The sequence below is a fragment of the Heterocephalus glaber genome, unplaced genomic scaffold (genome assembly GCF_053883595.1).
Source record: "Heterocephalus glaber isolate CG9 unplaced genomic scaffold, H.glaber_assembly_v1.0 deba00001531, whole genome shotgun sequence".
In the NCBI taxonomy this organism is placed as follows: Eukaryota; Metazoa; Chordata; class Mammalia; order Rodentia; family Bathyergidae; genus Heterocephalus; species Heterocephalus glaber.
In genome coordinates, this window is record NW_028258329.1 from 13,670,938 (window position 1) to 13,689,854 (window position 18,917).

An 18,917-nucleotide genomic window follows, 5' to 3' on the forward strand; every position below is an offset into this window, starting at 1 on the left:
ACAAGCGAGGGCAAGGTGCATTGAGACAGGATAGCATATGTTTGCCTTTCAACCTTGCAATTCTATTTCTGCATGGCCCGCCAAATCTCCTCCCGCTCACAGCTGCCTGCAAAGTATTACCTTGCCTCCTTAAAATAACCCTGCCACTGCGTATCCCTTCCTTGCAGCCACACAGACCGAAGATCATACATAGGATTTGACGTCAGACCAACCTGGATTCAAATTCTGGCCCTGGTACTCACTCTGTTATCCACTCCCACATCACCTCCCTGGATGTCACTTTCCTTATCTAGAAAAGGCTTCTCACACCACTCATTGCTTGGTTACTGTGAGCATCAAATGACTCAGTGTAGGTGAAAGGACCTGCCTGGCGATTGTAAATAACCCGCTAAATGGCCACAATGCTCTAGAACTGCGATTCTCAACGCAGGAGGGAAGGTTACCTCCCCCGGGCCCATTTGGCGACATCCAGAGACACTTTGGGTCACCAGGGTTGGGAGGGTGGCATGGGCACTTAGTGGACAGAGCCCAGCGATGCTGTAAACTCCAACACACAGCACAGTCCCAACAGCAAGGGAGTGTCTGGACTCGACAGCCAACGTGGCCTGCTGGAGACACTGCACTGTGACATCTGGGTTATCACTGTCACCGGGACTAGGCGGCTTCTGGGACTTTTGTCAGGAGAGGGCAGAGCAGTGGCAGCCCAGTGTTAGAGTCAGAAGTGGTACAGCCAACTTGGTTCTTCAAACTGGATGCCAGGGTCTCAAACCTGATGGGCGGGCAGAGATGGCAGAAGAGGCCCTGGTCACAGGATGTGTGTTGGAAGTTGGTTATTGGGGTCCTGGAGTCAAACAGACCCCAGATATGACCTTGTGACAGAGGTATAAAGCAGAAGAAATAACTGTCAAAGGCCAGCAAGGTGGCAGTGCAGGGCCTGGGAGTTCAAGCTTTCCAGGCTTGGGAAGGCAGTGCTAATAGAGCCCTCAGTGTGGCTCAGAAGGACCCCAACATTACAAATGTGTGGAGGGCAGGATGGAGGTGGGGGTGGTATGAGGTTGAAGCTATTAGCTGAACAGGAAGGGAAAAGGCTCAGGCCTCTATCTAGGCTAAGACATGATGCCAAAAGCGATTTGGATTTCCAGTGATATAAAATATAAACAATTTGAATCACATAGGTTTTGCCATTTTAAATAGAAGGACCAGAGGTACTACATGTACTGTGGTCCCGGGAGACCAAACCCAAAGCCTTGTGCCTATGAGGCAAGCACTATACCACGGAGCTTCACCCACAGCCCCTCACATCTTTCTAATGGCCTACGGCAGTGGCTCACAATGTGTGGTTCTCAACTGGCAGCACCAGCAATGCCCGGGAGCTGGTTAAAAATGCAAGTTGACTGGATCCTGGCAGCCCTACTGAGTCAAAGGCAAGCTGTGTGAGAACAACACAGTCCTCCTGGCTCTATAGTCTGCGAAGTACCTGCCTAGAGAGAACAGACACAGGTAAAGTGCAATGAGAAACTGAGGCTTTAAGACTCTGCATGAAATTCTAGGCTGGGCTCATGCTCTTCTCATGGCTCTTTTCTTCCTGGAGTAAACTGAGGCAGCACTGATAAGCCACACTGATGCTGATATGGCTGGAAATTGCCACTGTGGACGAGACAACCTTTACTTCTTCTCGACAGAGCTACAATTTCCGACACATTAGGAAAGTAAAGATATTCTATATAATCTAACCCTATGTTATCCCCCCAGACCTTGCCTCTAGTAGGCTATATAATAAAGATGGTGACTTTTTAAAGGTTCACTTACCATGGCTATCAAATACAGTGCATCTTCCAGCCCGACACTGCATGTGCCCCTTGGGCCTCTTAGCTCCTTCATTTATACAATGAGAACATCCCTCCCTGCTCTGATTAGATGTAAGATTAACCCTGGGAGTGTCTGTCAAATGCCCCAGAAGATTATATTCCAGCTGGGAAATGCCAGTGGAGCAAATGGCATCATCCAGTCCCTCCATCAGGCCCTCGGCTTGCCCACAGACACACAGGCATGGTTAACATTCTCACAGGACATAGCAATACAGGCCAGGATTGGGATCAAAGGCTGCATCCAAACCTGGACCTCAGAACCTGCCAACTGAGTGACAGAAGTCAAGTGACTTGCGATACTAATAATATCTCTTTTGCAAGGTGGCTCTGAGGCTTACGCAAGAAAGGATACTGCTTAAGTACATAGGCTGGTCCTCAGCAGTCACTCAGTAAATGCACCTTGCGTCTGTACAGTAATGAATGCTTCATCATGTGACACAGTAAACAAATGGCTTAGCTTAGGGAACAAGGACATTTGTTATTTATAAGGCTGAAAATGTGGAAGCCACAGAATGACCTCCGGTGGACATCAGACTGCATAAATCAGTTGTACACCCACCGGATGGGCTATTATACAACGATTACAAATTCTGCTTAAAGACAAATTAGTGGGGTGGGAAAATTCTCATGATACAATGGTTAGAGAATAAAGATAAAAATGGCATAATACCAGCTCTGTAAAAATAATATATACCGCAGTTACGCATGCACATTCAGTCCTTGGAATATATACATACAATAGTAATTTTTGGGTGGTAGAGCTATAAATGATTTTACCTCTGTGTTTATTTTTCTGTTATTTAAAACATTTTTACAATGAGTATGTGTTACTCTAAAAGACAACATAAGTTTTTTATTAACTTTAGAAATAAGGGAGCAGACTTGAGCAGAGGCCGGGCCGGTGGTTGGAGAAGAGGTACAAAGAAATTTCCCATGCCAGGGGAAAAGCAGATGGAGCCGTAGAGCAGGTGTGGGGAGGGTGTAGGAGGAGCTCTCCTTGTTTGAAGTGAAAAGAAAGCATGAAGGGAGGTCAGTGAAGGCGGGATCAAGAGGCAGGTGGGGTGGGAGGGACAGCCAGGGAGACACCATCCCATCGTGTTAGACAGGCTGGATTTAATGCTAGAGTTGGCAGAGGAACCAACTCCAGAGCCAGGGACAGCCTAAGGAAGAGCAGGGGGCTGCATCCATTCCCGGTGCAGGAAGACCTGAGGACTGAGTGATCCAGGAGGAGGAAGAGAAGAGCCGCTGATGGGAATGGGTCCAGGGGAAGGACTGGGGCAGAGATGCTTTGGAAGGAAGACTCAGCAGGGCCTCCTGTGTGCTTTGCCACCCAGGGAAAGGCCAGGGGTGGGAACCAAAGGCGCCTCCTAGTTGCTGCCTCTGAGACTGCGGACAAGGCAGGGCTGTCACTGAGATTCTCAGGGTGAGGAAAATTCATCTGGTGCTCTAGCAGACAGCACAAGCCTGGAGCTGGAGCTTATCTGGACAGGATGAGAGGAGTTGAGAGAGAAAAGAGGAGGGAGGGAGGGAAATGGGGGGATGAAATTGGCCTCGGGTGGTGCTCCTCCTTAGGGACTGGAGGAAGAAGAGCAGCCTCAGAAAGGAGGGAAGGAGCCAAATCTGCCTTCCCTCCAGGATTTCAGGGAGGCAACAGTAGGGACCAGAGAGAGGTCTGGAGAACTGAGTCTAGATCCTAAGAGGTGAGAAATTGCATCTGTGGCCTGCAATGCAGAGACTGTGTCTAAACAGGGCTCCAAAGCTGTGAGTGCTAGACACAGAGAAGAGGAGGAGGGAGCCAGACTGAAGGTGGCAGGAGGGAGCAGCAGTCTGCAAAGTTCCTTGGGGGAGGCAGAGGCAAGCGGAAGCTTGGCTGAAGGCACAAAGGCAGTGTCCCAAGGGGACCAAAAGCTGCTTGGGAGAGAGCAGGAGGCAGGCAGAGAGAGAGAAAAAGAGAAAAAGAGAGAGAGAGAGAGAGAGAGAGAGAGAGAGAGAGAGAGAGGCCTAAGCTTCTCTGAGCTTCCCAGTCTGATTTCTAAAACTAGGGGTTAACATCTCAAGCTCTTGGGGTTATGACTAAGGACCAAATGAATTAATGTATGTAACACACGTGACATGGTAGACACTCAACACACAGATGTGGTTGTCATTATGTGGAAATAAAGAAAGTGACTAAGACGTAGTGGGTAGAAAAATGTGAACCAGGAACCAAGGAGGGACTTCACTTCAGGAAAAATGCAAATGATACCAAATTCCTGTACCCATGGGAGCATATTTACCAGCTGACATTCAAATGGGGCCATCTTAAATAAAAGGTAGCAAAGGTACCTCACACAGCTTTGGGCTGTTCTGGGCTGCACAGGGTGGCCTGACAATGGGTTTGTCCTGGAGCTGATCTTCCTACCAACCTGGATCGGGAAGGAGTACAGTCCTGGTGACTGGGACCTGCTATTTCTGGTTATGTGTTCAGAGTAAGAACCTTCAATATTCCACATTTAATCCTTACCAGGTGCTGCTGAAGTGTGTCAGGGTGGACGGTCTTTCAGATCTCCAGAAATTGCTCTCTACCTCCTCCCAACATTATCAAAGACCTCTTCCTGAGATCAGATGCAAAACTGAGTAATGCCGCCATGTAACAAGAGCAGGAAGAACAGTAAGCACTTGTCAGGGGCCAGCTGCTTGGTTCCTGCTTGTTTTTGTGGCCTGCGGTGGGGAGGCAAAGAGTGTCTGTAATTCCACAGGCCCTGTTGTCCTTGTATCTGCACTCTGTCTTAGCTTTGTGACTCAAACAGAACCAAGAGCTTCCTCCCAGCCTCCTACCCCTGGGGCCAAGCCCTAAGCCAGGTCTACAAGGCTAGCACTGGCCAAGGAACAAGGTCAAGTCACTTGGCTTCTAATGGAAAGCAAACATGTACCTCTGGACAATTACTGACATCATGGCCCAGACAACTGGGCCAAATGACTCTCAAATGATCAAGCAACCATGGTTGTGACAATGGCACAAGATTGGTCACAAGAATTTGTACGATGAACCTAGATCAGAGAAGCTCATCCTAGTCATCTTGCTTCTAAAAGCTCTTCCCTATAACTCTGGGACCACCTGAGTTATCTTTCTACAATGTACTTCTTAAAACCTGCAGGTGTCCTGTTATGCCTTAAAATATTATCTGACACCCTCGGCCTGGGTATGGTGCCCCATTGAGTGACATGACCTTTACACTTCTCCTTGGTATGTCCTGTGTTTGTTGTTTTCTACAGTACCTTGCTGTATGTGTGTATGTGTGTACGTATGTGTGTATGTATGTATGTGGGTATATATGCGTTTTTAAGGCAGGGTCTCCCTAAGCTGTTAAGCTGCCCAGGTTGAGTTAGAACTTGTGAACCTCTTGCCTCAGGCTTCTGAAGTGCTGGGATTACAGGCAAGTGCCACCTGGCTGTGACTTGGTTTTTCTCACTTCCATATTTCTGCTTGGTGGCACATAGCATCCCCGCTGCACAGGGTGTCTGCCCTCCTTCCTTGGGTCACTGCTGAACTTATACTCATCCTCGTGCTCTGCTGAAGCCTCACTTTCACTGTGGTACATCCTCTTTCCCCACACCCATGCTATATAGCAATGGCCTGCTTCTCTGGGCTTTGTAAAGCTTGGACAATGCCTGGCTCTTCTGTGAGTGCCTCCAAAGGCTGTGACTCTGGAATTAGGGCCCATTGCAAAGGTGAGTGTTCAGCAGGTGAATCAATAATCCACGCAGCCTCAACGCTTGATGAATAGACTGCCTCCCCAGACACTGGTCTGACCAACTGTGCGCTCCAAGAATCATTTCCTAGGTGCCATAACACAAGTCATAGTGAATCCCTTAAGTCATCCTCCTCTTCTGTCTGTAACAGTCAACATTTTTTCCTTTAAAAATTAATTTTAGGTTCCTTAGGCAAGATGCTTGGAGTAGGCTTTGCACTGCCTCTGCCTGGCACATATCTGACACTGTATGGATGCTAAATGGTAACAGTAAAAAGAAGAGTAAAAGTGTTTGCTTAAGGAGAGATGCCAATAGCTGGGTGTAGATAGGAAACAACATGTACCACTGAAACCATCTGGCAGAGCGGACAGAGGGAACTCAGGAGAAAGCCATCACAGAAACCTGGAGCCGCATACAGATTCTTACTCACTTCTGCCCACTGTCTCTAGAAGGTGCAATCCGCTCATCATTTTGTTTGAAACTGAGCCTCCTGGCCAGCAAATTAAATAAACCTCCCTAACGCTTTCTGCCAACCCGGCAATTAAATGATTAGGATGTGTTCAACATTACCTACTAGGAATCTACAGCACAGAGATTGTCTGAAGGCTTAAAGTTAAGTGCTTAAATGCCATTTGCTTAGTCTCTGTGTTTCTATGCATCAAAGTCTGAATCTCTTTCTATACTCAAGACACTTCAGCTCCTTGGGTCTCTGTGGCTGCAATTTCAAACATAAGGTGTGTGTAGGATGTGTGGAAGGTCATGATTTGGTCTGTAAATGAATGTAGTAAGAACCCTCAGATTTTGTAACCACGATTTTAAGTATACACATATATATTCAGAGAAACTTTATTGTCGCCATCTGCACTTAAAACATATAAGTCAAAATGGCCACATTTTTCATTATGGAAGCCATGGGCAGGTTCAGTCTATGGATACTTTTTTCTATCTCTAAGTCCTTCTCTGAATTGCTAGCATACAAAAATTAGTACTGTATGTACGTCAGTCTTCTGCTGCATATTAGGTGATTTCATAAGAGTTCTGTTCATTTGACAAACATCACTTGATTTATGTGCTAAAACCTCACCTCCCAAGAAAGGCTTCCAACCCACTGTGCTGACAACTACTTCTCAGTTGTTGCATGGGTCTCCCTTCTGCCCCTGCAATGTTTGCACGGCCAGCAATGTGTGTCCTGGGATGAACACCTGCTGACTGTTGGAAACAGTCCTGAGTCACATGTGCACAAAGAGTAATGGGAACAGACCCCCGTCTTTTAGGGTTTAGATCTAAAACGTACCCCCCCCAAAGTGTCATGTGTTCAGATGTGGGGCTTTCGGAAAGTGATTAGAAGATGGGGGTGCTGTACTCATCAATTGATTGATTCAATGGAGATAGGGCCTGGTTGGAGTGGATCCCTAGGGGCATGATCTGGAAGGGAGACTTCTCATTCCCAGCTCTTCTCTTTTTCTCTGCTTCCACTGCCATAGATCAAAAAGCTTTCATCTATTGTGCCCTTCTGCCATACCATTTCTGCATTTGAGCCAGCTAACAATGAACTAAACCCTCCGAAGGCATAAGCCAAAATAAAGCTCTCCTCCTTTAAATTATATATATCCAGCATTTTATCCCAGTGATGAGAAGTGATTAATACACTGTCACACCTTAGGATATCTGAAATAAATCCAGTGTTACTTCTTGACCATGTTTGTTATAAAGGAAGAGGTAGGCATTAACATTTACTGAGTCCCTGTGCACTGGACACTTTCTACAAAAGCATCACATCCAATTTAATGTTCACAGAAATGCTGTGACATGGACATTGCTAAGCAGGAGATAGAAGGTCTGAGATTACATAGGCACAGGCCTCAAAATGTGTTGGAAAGAGTAAGAATACAAAAATTAAGTGGTCTAGAATTGCTAAAGCCATAGACCTTCTTCGTGAACATATAATTCCCAGGCTCCATCCAAGACAATTCAATCTGAATGGCTAATCATTGGGTTTGGAGATGGTCATTTTAAAGTGCTCCCCAGATGATTGCCATGGATAAGGATGTTTAAGACTGATGGCAATTTCCGAAGATCAGAGTCCACTCTGCTCTCCATAAAAGCCATCTCACCTGTTACCCTCAAATACCCTGATATCATCAGATGGTCTGTTAAAGCACAAGCAGTGGGAGAGGCCAATGGCACTGTTCAGGTGCCCACCCCTCCTTTGGACTTCACTGCAGAGGCAGAGAACCAAGCAGGTCCTTGGGACAGGTGGTCACCAGTGTCATCATGGGACACTGCCCTTGGAATACATGTGATTCTACAGTTCATTATCCCACCCTGACTTCCCACTCCTTCTCAAGGTCTCAAGAGGACATGTGACTAATGTGGGTTCTTCCTTCATTGCCTGTACCTAGGCATGTTTTGGCTTATGTCTAGATGTCCCCCTAAAGCCTCCTGAATGCATAGGTGGGACTTTTGAGAGGTGCCTGGAGCATACGTTTGTGATACTGGATTATGGGTGTGAAAAGTGGATTAGTCTGATTAGTTTAGCATAGTTCTGGGTATGGATAATGGGAAGGCCCACCCTGGTTGTGGTTGGCACCGACCAATAGGCTTGTAACCTGAATAGAATAAAAAGGAAAAGGAAGGGCTGGGGATTTAGCTCAGTGGTTTTGCCCCCTGCTGCGCAAGTGCAAGGACCCAAGTTTGATCCCCGGTACCAAAAAAACAAAAAAACAAAGCGGGAAAGGAAGGTTCTACTGCCTCCTGCCTACCCTACCATGGACTGTTCTGCCATGCCCCTTTGCCATGCTGCCCTGCCTTGGAACCAGTTGATTATAGACTGAAACTTCTACAAACTCTCTTCGGAAAATAACCTTTCCTCCTTTAATGTGTAAGTATTGGGTATTTTGTCCCAGAAACAACAAAGTAGCTAATCCAAGCCACTATTCATTTCTGGACCTGGAACTTGAGAAAGATACATGCTCATTCCCACTTATCCCTGGAAAATCTCCAGGTACTGCAGATACAGATGCCCATTAAAAATCAGGATTTCTAAAATGCACCAGTACAGCATAACAACTAACACTGGGAGCAAACTGAACCACCAAGGAACTGACCTCTTTGCTTCCATAAGAAAACATCTGCTTTTGAGACTATAATATTTGACTTTCTTGCAAAGACTAAGGCACATGGAGGTGCAATAGTTGTATTAATATCGGTGGGGTTGGATGTTTACAATTATACGCCTCCCATAACATGGTCAGCTTTTGCTGCCCATTGCTGCCCATGCAATACTGCCATGCAATTTCCTCCCCCATGGATCACTTTTTTTTTGGTACCAGGGATCGAACTCGGGTCCTTGCACTTGTGCAGCAGGCGATGAAACCACTGAGCTAAATCCCCGGCCCCATGGATCACTTTTTCTGTTTACAGGAGATAAGTGATCTCTCACATTGGTATAGAACTTGGCGATTTACTTAGTAATTTTATACACATCAACTTTTCTCCAGGCCAAACACAAGATTATTCAGACTGAGATGATTATTTCCATCTTAAAGATGAGTACACAGATGGAAGACATAGAACAACACAAACTGTACTGGTTTCTTCGAGGAGATAGTACCTGAACAAAAGTCTTCTGGCTCCTATGCACTTTGCCCTTCTGTCACCCTCATGGAAGAAGATTCTCATTCATTTTCAAATAATTTTGGCCAGGAGGAGAGGTGACTTGCAGGTTCCCTTACTGCATGTGTCAAGTCAGCCTCTATGCATTATCTGGAACACTAGGGGATCCATGGTAAGTAAGGATGAACCACTCAGTCATTAAACACACCTTGCCAGAATGTTCAACTCTAGGCTAATATGGTAAATGGGGAAAGAATAAAAATTAAAAGTCAGCTGAAGGGAAGGAAGCTTTCAAGTGTTGGGCTTTGTCTTCCAGAGCATTATATAGTCATTTTGATACTGAGAATAAGAATGACCAACGACAAGGTGACAGCATGCTTTATGGCAACACAAGCTGGTGTTACAGCAGTAGAAAGAGCTTTAGCTATCTCAGGAATTTGACTCCTGTGGGAGGTGTGGGGTCAAGGCTGCTAAATAGGACCTAGGGATTGAGTTCTGGGTTTAGTTTTCTAGAAGCTGACTCCCTGCATATGGACATTGTCATTTTGCATTGAGATTCTTATTGAAATAAGGCTAGATTTGGAATCAGAAATCTAATTTGGATTGCTAGCTTGACCATTTCTTAGAAATGTCACCACACATCAGCCTCTGAACCTTGGGTTCCTATCTACTCACTAAAGAGATGTTTGGAGGCTCTGAGGAAGAATGCACAAAACATCAAGGGCAGACCAGGAAGAAAACAGCCTTGTATGGTGGTAAAACACACCATCTGGCATGGACATTGTACCATGTGGGTGAGAGGGCTGTGCATCTTAAAGATGACAGTCATATGCAACAGATGTAGACCATGAGCGATAAGGCTCAGGAGGCTACAGAGCACAGCTGAGCATCCCAGGGCCTGCTTTCATAATGTGCATTCCAGATCAGAGTATGCTGTTTCACTTGCTTCTGTGTCCTCATTCCCTAGAATACACAAAGTCACTATTTGTTCAAACATTGAACCTCTGGAGATGGTCTCAGGGAACAGGAGAACCTGGAATGAGACCTCTGAATCAAAGTTAGCCAAAGCAATCTCAGGAGACCCTCCATGGCCTGCCCTCCCTCATCCTTCTTGATGTCTTAGGGGTCTCATCTAATGATCGACTGAAGGAAAATCATCACCACCATGAGATTTGGGGACTTCCCAGCATAGTACAAGGTAAGAGGCTAAGAACCTAAAGGGTCCTAAGACTTCAGGGCTGGAAGAAGTCTCAGGCCACCTGACTGGGCTCATTCAAACAAGAGGAGGAAGCGAGGGACAGGGGACAGGGAGATGAGTTTCTTGTTTCATAATTGCTTAGCAGCAAAGCTTGAACTGAAGACCAGGCAGTGGTAACTGAAGATCTATTGATTTTTTAAAATTACAAAAACAGACTTTGGGTTTCAAGGATACAAACAATTCTCTATTAAGTTGAGTGAAAGGTTGGCTTAATTAAGGCCTCTGCCCAGGTATGGAAGATACAAGGTTATCAGTTTCTTGGCCTAAGGGCAGTTCTGAAGAGTTGAAGCACCAGTTGACAGGACAAGAAAAACTTCAACAGAATCTTTTAGGAAAAAAAAGGTCCTAGAAGGTTTCTCAGATACTAAAACAGCTCTTCAACAATAGGGTGGCAAATGAACCACATGGATTTGATTTCCTGAAACAAATTCTCAGACTGGCTTCAAACATGAGAGGAGAATGTGCTCTAGGCAAGACCAATTTTGGGTTTCCTGAATCCCATCTGGCTAGAAGGACTGTCAGACATGCAGGAGAAATCCAGAAAACAGATGGAGTGTCTTCCTCTGATTGCAACACAGCCCAGGGAAGCTCTGCAATTAGAATATTGTTGGTGGTGCTGGTCCAGGCCCCAGGCAGTGGCTGTTACACTGGTGGAGACTACGCTGTGGAGTTACACTGGTGGAGACTTGTCTTGCAGAGACAGGCTGGGGGCACACCTGCCTGCCAAAGAGCCCAGGCCAGGACCAGCTTCTAGGGCCCCAAATTGTGAGGCCACCCAAACTTCCATCTCTTCTCTACCATCAGTCCCTGTTCCCCAACAGCATCGAGCTTGCCCCATTCCCAGGGATAAAGGAAGCTGACTGGCATCTCTCCTATATCAGGGAAGTTGCAATGGGTGGAGAAGGTCTTGCAGTGCCAGGGACTGTTCTTGGATGGGCCTCTGCAAAGGACCCTGGGGTGTGGGGCCTCACGAGCATTAGGTCACTCAACATTTGATGCTTGTCATTATAGTAGCTTTGTCAATGGCCATTGTCATTCAGCCTCATCTACCCTCTTCTTTGAACCAGCTGATCCCTTCTCTCCATGACACTCAGCTTCTCCTCCTGGGTGTCCTGGAGGCATCTCTCACTTGGCCCCACCTGTCCATCACTGGGCTCTCCACGCTCCACACGCGATGTACCAGAGCATTCTGTGGCACTCCATTCAGGACAGACACATCAGTACCAGCCCCCACTCCCAGTCTTCAAGATCCCTTTTCTAGTCTTCTGCACAGAGGTGCCTTTCCTCCTTGCCCCTCTGCTGTCCACTCTCCACACAGCACCCAGAGATCATGTGATCACCTATGTCACGTTTCTAAGTCACCTAAGTTGCTTAAGTCACTTTGCCATGATGCCCAGTTCTTTCGACAGAAGCAAGATCACCCCAACATCGGCAAGATTCTGCATGATCCATCAGCCCCCACACTACCTCGGAACCTCCCCTCCCTCACCACACTGGACCCTTTCCCTCTGCAAAGCCACACATTCCTGCTCTATAAGCTTTGCCTTCACCGACCTGTCTGTGCTGCTCTTCCGACAGGTGAGTCCGTGACTTGTTTCTCGAACACCACCATCTCTGAAACTCCTCCCACCCAAAGCTTGCCCACCCCCAGCACTCCAGCCCACCTCCCTCCCTCCAGCCTCTGTCATCACCTTGCTCACTCTCCCCCAGAACACGAACTTTGAGGGGGATGGGATTCCTGACTTCTCTGTTCAGTGGTCTCTGCAGCTCTTAGAACAGCACAGGGCATGGGGTGCTATGTGGGGTGCATCTCACCCAAGTGGAAATGGTCCTCTGCTCTCCCTTGCACTCCTCTTCTTGGGGTCTCTGCGGTGTTCATGCCCCGACAGGTGTTTGCTCCCTGCACCCATTCCCCTCACCAAACACGGATGCAGCGCATTCTCCACTAACAGGACAAGAAGTAGAGGGAGACTGGGGAGGAAGGAATTAGCCTGCCACTCTGGGGTGCAGGTGGAGGCTGGGAAAACTGGAGGAGACGAGTGTGAATTCCAGGGCTTCCAGGTGCCCGGACATGGCTCAGAACTCTCCTTCCACTTCATTCCTTATTCAAATCGTCATCCTTAGGCATGGCCTCAGTTTTCTCATTCACAAAATGGGATGATCATAGTACTTCATCCGTGGTGGTTTTTAAAAAACACACAAGATTAGTAAATTCCAAAGTCTATACATACAAATGTGAAACTTCTTGTGCATTTTCCTCTGCTCTGTCTTCCCTGTTCCAACCCCTATCCTACACTACCCACTGAATCTACTGACAAAGACTGCCCTGGGCACCTCAAAATCAGAATGCTCCAACAGGACTTGTTTTCTCTCAGATTCCTCTTTCCTTAACCTGCCTTCCTATCGTGGGCCACCAGCTGTACACGCTTGAAATGTCAGGGTAACCCTGATCTCTTCTCTGTCCCTCATACACCCAATAAAAACTCCTTATCTTTTAAATCCTGCTTTTTTAAAATTAAGTTTATTGGTACATTTTAGGTACACTTTACAATCACATTCATTTTTGGGAGTTAAGCTCGTGGAAGCTATCTCTCACGGCCTCTGTGACTTGGTCCGTGTCGTCCTGCCAGCTTCCTGGAGTAAGGAGACAGCCTTCAGGGAGGGCTCCTGCCTGCCCCTGCTTCTGTTCCACCCCCCTCCCCATCAGCAGTCGGAGATTTCTGCTAAAACCCAGACCATCTCCACTACCCCAAAACTTCTGACAGTTCAACCATTGCACACATAGCAAGATCTGAAAAGCCATGGCCTTATCCAAAACCCCTCCTGGCCAGCTTCATCCTAACTCTCCATGTCCTTGCTCTCCCTGCACTGATCCCAGGGGGAGAAGGCAAACAGCTGAGATGCTGAATGACAGTATCCTTCTGAAACAGAAGGAGTAAAGACAGGTAGAAGGGAGACAAGGGAAACCACAATTTTAAAATTGTATTTTTAAGAAAAACTTCAGCTTCAAGAAACAAAAGTACTTAAGTCTTTTTCCCTTCCAGTAAAGGGCATTTCCTGGTCACCCTCAGAAATTCCTAAGGGTCTTAAAGACCCTGTAAATTGGGGGTTCCGGGCCAGAGCTTTTCACCTGTTAATTGCATTCACTTCCACCCACGTCCATGCTCAGACTGGTAATTGAATAGACAGTGGAGACACACACATCTTTGGTAACCCATCTTGAAGACACCCCAAGACTGCCTACATATGCCAGCTCGGCCACAATGCACCTCTCTCTTGAGGGGCCACACTCCATTCTCTGAACCTGTCACCCCATCCCTGCACTGAGCTATAACCCTAGCCCTTTGTTATTTTATATTTTGACACAGAGTCTCCCTAAATTGCTAAAGTGCTCACACTGGGCTCGGATTTGGGTTCCTCCTGCCTCAGCCTTCCAAAGTGCTAGGATCACATGTATGTACCCACCAGGCCCAGCTCTGGCTGTGTACTTTTAAACTTCTGCCTAACAAGCCTCTTTATGCCTCTCACTGGTCCATGTTGACAATTTCTTTTCTCTGATGGAAGCAGAGAACTCACAACCTGCCCCTTTTTTGGGGTGAGTTGAGGTCCCTGTCTCCTTTCTGGGGACCTCCATGGACCCCGTCTGGCAATACCTCTACCTATTACACATGGTGGAGTCCTCCCCTTTCTATCAGGCCCCTGGGAGTCTGCTTCCCCCAGAAGGAATGCCCAGATGCTCTGGGGAGAATAAAGTTCTCTGCCCCCCCAGCCCCACTCTACCCAGGAGCCTGCAGAGTGTGGCCCCCTAGGTTTGAGGTGATACAGGGTATAGTCAAACACCAGCACTTTTCTGAAGAGAACTCTGCATCTTGACCCCCCAGAGGGTCAAGGACCATTCCTGCAGACACGGTGACACAGCATGAAAATTATTCAACATCACCCCACCAACAATGAAGGCTACAGTTGTACCACAGCATCACGGAGTCCTCATGCTGGTCCTGTGCATTTGCAAAGCTCACGTCCCACTTACAGATGATCAAGCAGGGCCCCGAGAAGGCGTCTCCAGTTCCTCAGCCAGCAACACACTACTATGAAGGGGCATAGCTCACGATGAAGCCCCCTAGTCATACTGCAAAGTCTGTGCTCTTGCCACAGCCCAGGGTTCCCCAGGGGTAAATGTGGCCAGGACAGATCCAGGCCTTGACCTCAGACAGACCACACCTCCATTCCACCTGGCCTGCAGTGAAGTCCACAGAGTTCTGGCCAGGAATCCCCACATGAGGCCCCCAGAGCCCTTCCCAGCCTTCAGGAGCAAGAGGGCTCATCGGCAGAACAATGCGCAGCCCCTCAGCCTGTTTGGAACCTCAGGAAGAGTTACTGTCAGATGGATGGCTTCAACCAAACAAAACCAGCTCCTTTCCTGCTGTGTGCTGAACAACTTCTAAAAGGTTAACATAATTAACCCTCTTTCCTTCTCCTCATGCTTTTCAAAATCTTTTCATACTGCTGTTATTTCTCCACTGAGTCATCTCTTTGAAAAGCCTCCTCAGGTTTAGCTTTAATTTCTTTTTGACTCAAGGCCCCATGCCTATACTTTGTCTTTTCTCTTCCTTGCCCCTGGCTTTTCTTGGGGGCCCTGACATCCATAAACAAAGCCTAGGAGGATACCCAGAATGCTCGCAGACCATTTCTCTAAAAGCACAGAAGACTTGACAGTGATGCTGATGAAATGCCCCCTTTTCCTTCCCTCCTGGGCTATGACCTCATTGAGACAAGGTGCCTGATGGTTGGCCATTTCCGCTTGGGAACACTGACGTGATTCTGCTTCAAACGATCCAGTTAACAACAAAGTGGCAGCACCACACTTTGAATCTGTTTTTCAAATCACCCAACTGCTGAGTCAGTAGCGTTTCTAGTTTCCATGGCACCATCTGGACACATGCCTACTGTCCTTAGCACGTGAGCACTACAGGTACCAAGGGCACAGGGTGGCACCAGTCTCCCCTCTGCCCTGGTGCTAAGTGGGACCTAGTTCAGGCTGTGTAAACTTCGCAGAGCCTCAGTTTCCTCACCTGTAAATGCAAGGCCTGAGAAAAGATGATCTGGAAGAGTCCTTTAGATCTAAAGTGTCCCAAGTCTTATGGCACAGGCAGACTAGATTTAGGGCAAAGTTTATTCCAGGTTCAATCAGCAGTCATGAATCTGGGTTTTAGATCTTTCTTGGAGGGGTGGTAGAGGCTGTGTCATTAACACTGGCTTTGACATGAAGCTTCATTAGATTGTCCTGTGCCAATCCCACGGCCAGCCCTCTCCACTGTGCAGCCTCTCCCACAAGCTCTTCAGAAAGTGTGAAATTGCCCACTGGGATTCCCAGGATGAAATTGTGTATTTCTTAAAGATTTTCCCCTGATATTTGGCTAAGAAAAGCATCAATTCATAAATCTCAAATCCATGGAAGGAAAAAAAAAAGATCCAACTGTTTCTAACACGCAGCTTTTGAAAACCAACTAACCGTTTGGGGCATTCTGTGAAATAAAATACACAGAATCAACAGGAGGAAGGCATTCAATTATTCAAAGGAACATCATTAAAGCAAATTTCGCTCTGCTGGTGGGGCCCTGAGCAGAGTCTGTGTTCAAAATAAATGCCCAATTCCTTTGGGACTCCTATTACTGACTGTTATAAAAATGTAGCTGAGAACATTACAGTAATAATGCCACTTAGGACGGCTGTCCAGAAAGGCGGGCTGTGATTTTTAGCGGCTCTGAGGTAATGAACCCATGGCCTTTCAGTTCACAGAATTATACATCTTTTACCTTCCCTAACATGAAATGGAAGACTTCTATTAAAATGTATGAAGGCCAAAGCAGGTCATAGCTGGAAGGGGAGCCCAGCTCCCTGGGCTGGAGGCTGCTCACCTTTCCTTTTGACAATATCCTCTGAAATAATTCAGTTCCACAGAGTTGGCTCACCCATGTGTGTTTGGGGAAAAATATAGACAAAAACGTACTTTAACCTTGGGTTCTGGGAAAATGGATTATTTTTATTTTCCCCTTCTTAGCCTTTATTGAGTTTCCAAATTTTCTTCAGGGAGTATGTATTCTTTTATGAGAAAATATAAACACTTCTCAAAATAAACCTTCTCAGGGGTCTTTGCCCAGGGAATGATTATGCTTTTGTAGGAAAAAGATGCAAAGAGGCTAATTTATATCTGGACACCTGCCAGTACTAGGAATAATCCCTGCCTTGGTCCAGTGCAAATATCTTTAATCTCCAGAGCGGTGTCCACCTAGGCATATGGCCTAGCAGGAAGGCAGTACAATTCCAAGACGTGGTCCCACGTTACCAGGGACAAACCCTAAATTTGGCATCTTCTGGAAGTGAAAAAGTTTCCTTCTTTTCCCCAGGGCCTGACACTTGGCCTGTAACTACAATAGGCTGTAGAGTTTTCAAATAAACATTTTCCTCCTGAAGAAAGCTGTTCAGTGATTATAGCATAACTTTCCCAGAAGAGACTCCATTTACCGCCTCTAGCTTAAGAAATTACTTGGCAACAGGATGCAATTTAATTAAAGTATTTACTTAAGTGTATGCCCTCTGGGGCCTGAAGGAACTGGGATATTTTTCTGATCAGCTGCCAGTTGGGGGGTTTATTTGACTGTGGGTCAGCCTTCTTCTGATGTTGAAACACACACACACACACACACACAGAGTTTCTGAAAAATGAATCTCAAAATCTTCTAATTGATATGCTAGCAAAAAGCAAAAGACCCCAATTTTCAGATCTTACTAAAACTGTGCAGAATGTCAAATGTCTGGTTTCTCCACTTGGCTTCAGAAGCTATGGAAAAAGCCCTAATTGCAGTATCTTCTCCAGGAAATTCAGAAGGAGTGATTTCATCGTGGAACAAAACCTATATATTTTTTTTAAACCCATGTCGTGATCCTTGTAGGCTACCAGATGTGTATTTGAGCTCTTTGAATAATGTGCTCAATCCAATATCCCAGCAGTCTTCTGTGTTAAAACAACTCCCAATTTTGAGGGCTGGGATTTGTGTCTTTCCTTTTCTCTGTTCCTTTGTTTCTATTTTGTTACATGTGCCCCGAGCCTAGAACATTCTCCAGTGCTGTCTGCCTTCAATATATAATTATTGAATAAACACACCCTGAGGGGAGCCAAGCAGGGAGGGCCTGTGAGCACTGTGGACGGATGGAGCAAGAGCATCCCCGCGGTGCTGGACCAACACACCTAGGCCAGGCTGAAGGGGCCCACATCACTGCTGTGGCCTCCTACAGGTAATAAGAGGGCTCTGGAGGCCTGGATTATTGTGAACACCCCATAGGCCCACAGCTGGGGACTTCAAGTGAATCACTGAAATTCCTTGGAGGCCTCCAGCTGTTCTGGCACCTGGTATCCATGCCTTGGGTCAGCCTGCCCCTCTCTAGGGGACACTGATCTTCATTCCTCCATGTGCTCAGAGGCACAAGTACAGACAGCAGCCAATCAGGAAAGGGTTGATCTTCTGCCCACTGCTAATCTTCAGCAGAAGTTCTAGGGAAGATTCTCAAACACAGTTTGAGTATATTGAGAAGAACACTCTGATCAGGAAAGTTGGTTCAGGCACTTAGCAATCCACACCCTGACTCAAACTATGCTCCCAGCATTCCTTGCACATGTGTGCCCTGCCTGGACACTAAAACTCAAAACCAAGCTGCGGAAATGGACACTCAGCAGTGGCTCTGGTTTTTTCTGCACGTTAGTACAACGGCTAAGATTATTTTGCACCATCCTGTGAGGGATCTGTTCCTCCCATCTGTGCTTAAATGTCTTTACGTTTTTACTTGGGGAATGGATAAAAATGTTGACCACTACAAAGAAAAGAGAAGATCATGCTACAGCTCTTTCCAGACTAATGTCGATCCATTAATGAATACATCAGAGGCAAAATGTGCAGCTACAGGGGTCCCTGCAAGGTAGCTTGGGGTCATGGTCAAGAGCGTGGGTGAGGGGCACAGAGAAACTGGGGGAGAGTCTTACAGTACTGCTGCTGACTCCCTCGGAGCTTCAAGTTGCTTTCCTACAACACAGGGAAATAAGGGCACAGGGCTGATTTGAAGATTACATGGGACAAGTGATATAAAGGTCTCTGCCTGTGTCTAATATACAACTTACCCCACCAGAAATGGAAGCCGGATGCTATTGCTTAGTGGGCTCATAAAAATATAAGAAAACTTGTTATAAATCTCCAGAAAATCATACTGCGGACATCTTCTCCGTATAACAGCAACCATATCAAAACTATAATGCACTTATTTGGCTTTGTTTGTTTTTAGAGAGCTCATGACAATTCCCAGTAATCTTCTAGCAAAGCTCACCATCTGTTCATAATCCACTCCAGACACAGACTCTCTGCATTGACTTTTTTTTTTTTTCAGAATCTATC

The 18,917-nt window shown here is 46.6% G+C and overlaps 1 protein-coding gene across 4 annotated transcripts in view; it reads right to left on the reverse strand.

Moving 5' to 3' along the window:
- Nucleotides 1–18,917, reverse strand: part of Slco3a1 (solute carrier organic anion transporter family member 3A1) — a 318,089-nt gene that overhangs the window by 126,560 nt on the left and 172,612 nt on the right. The gene's annotated exons all lie outside the window — the stretch shown is intronic.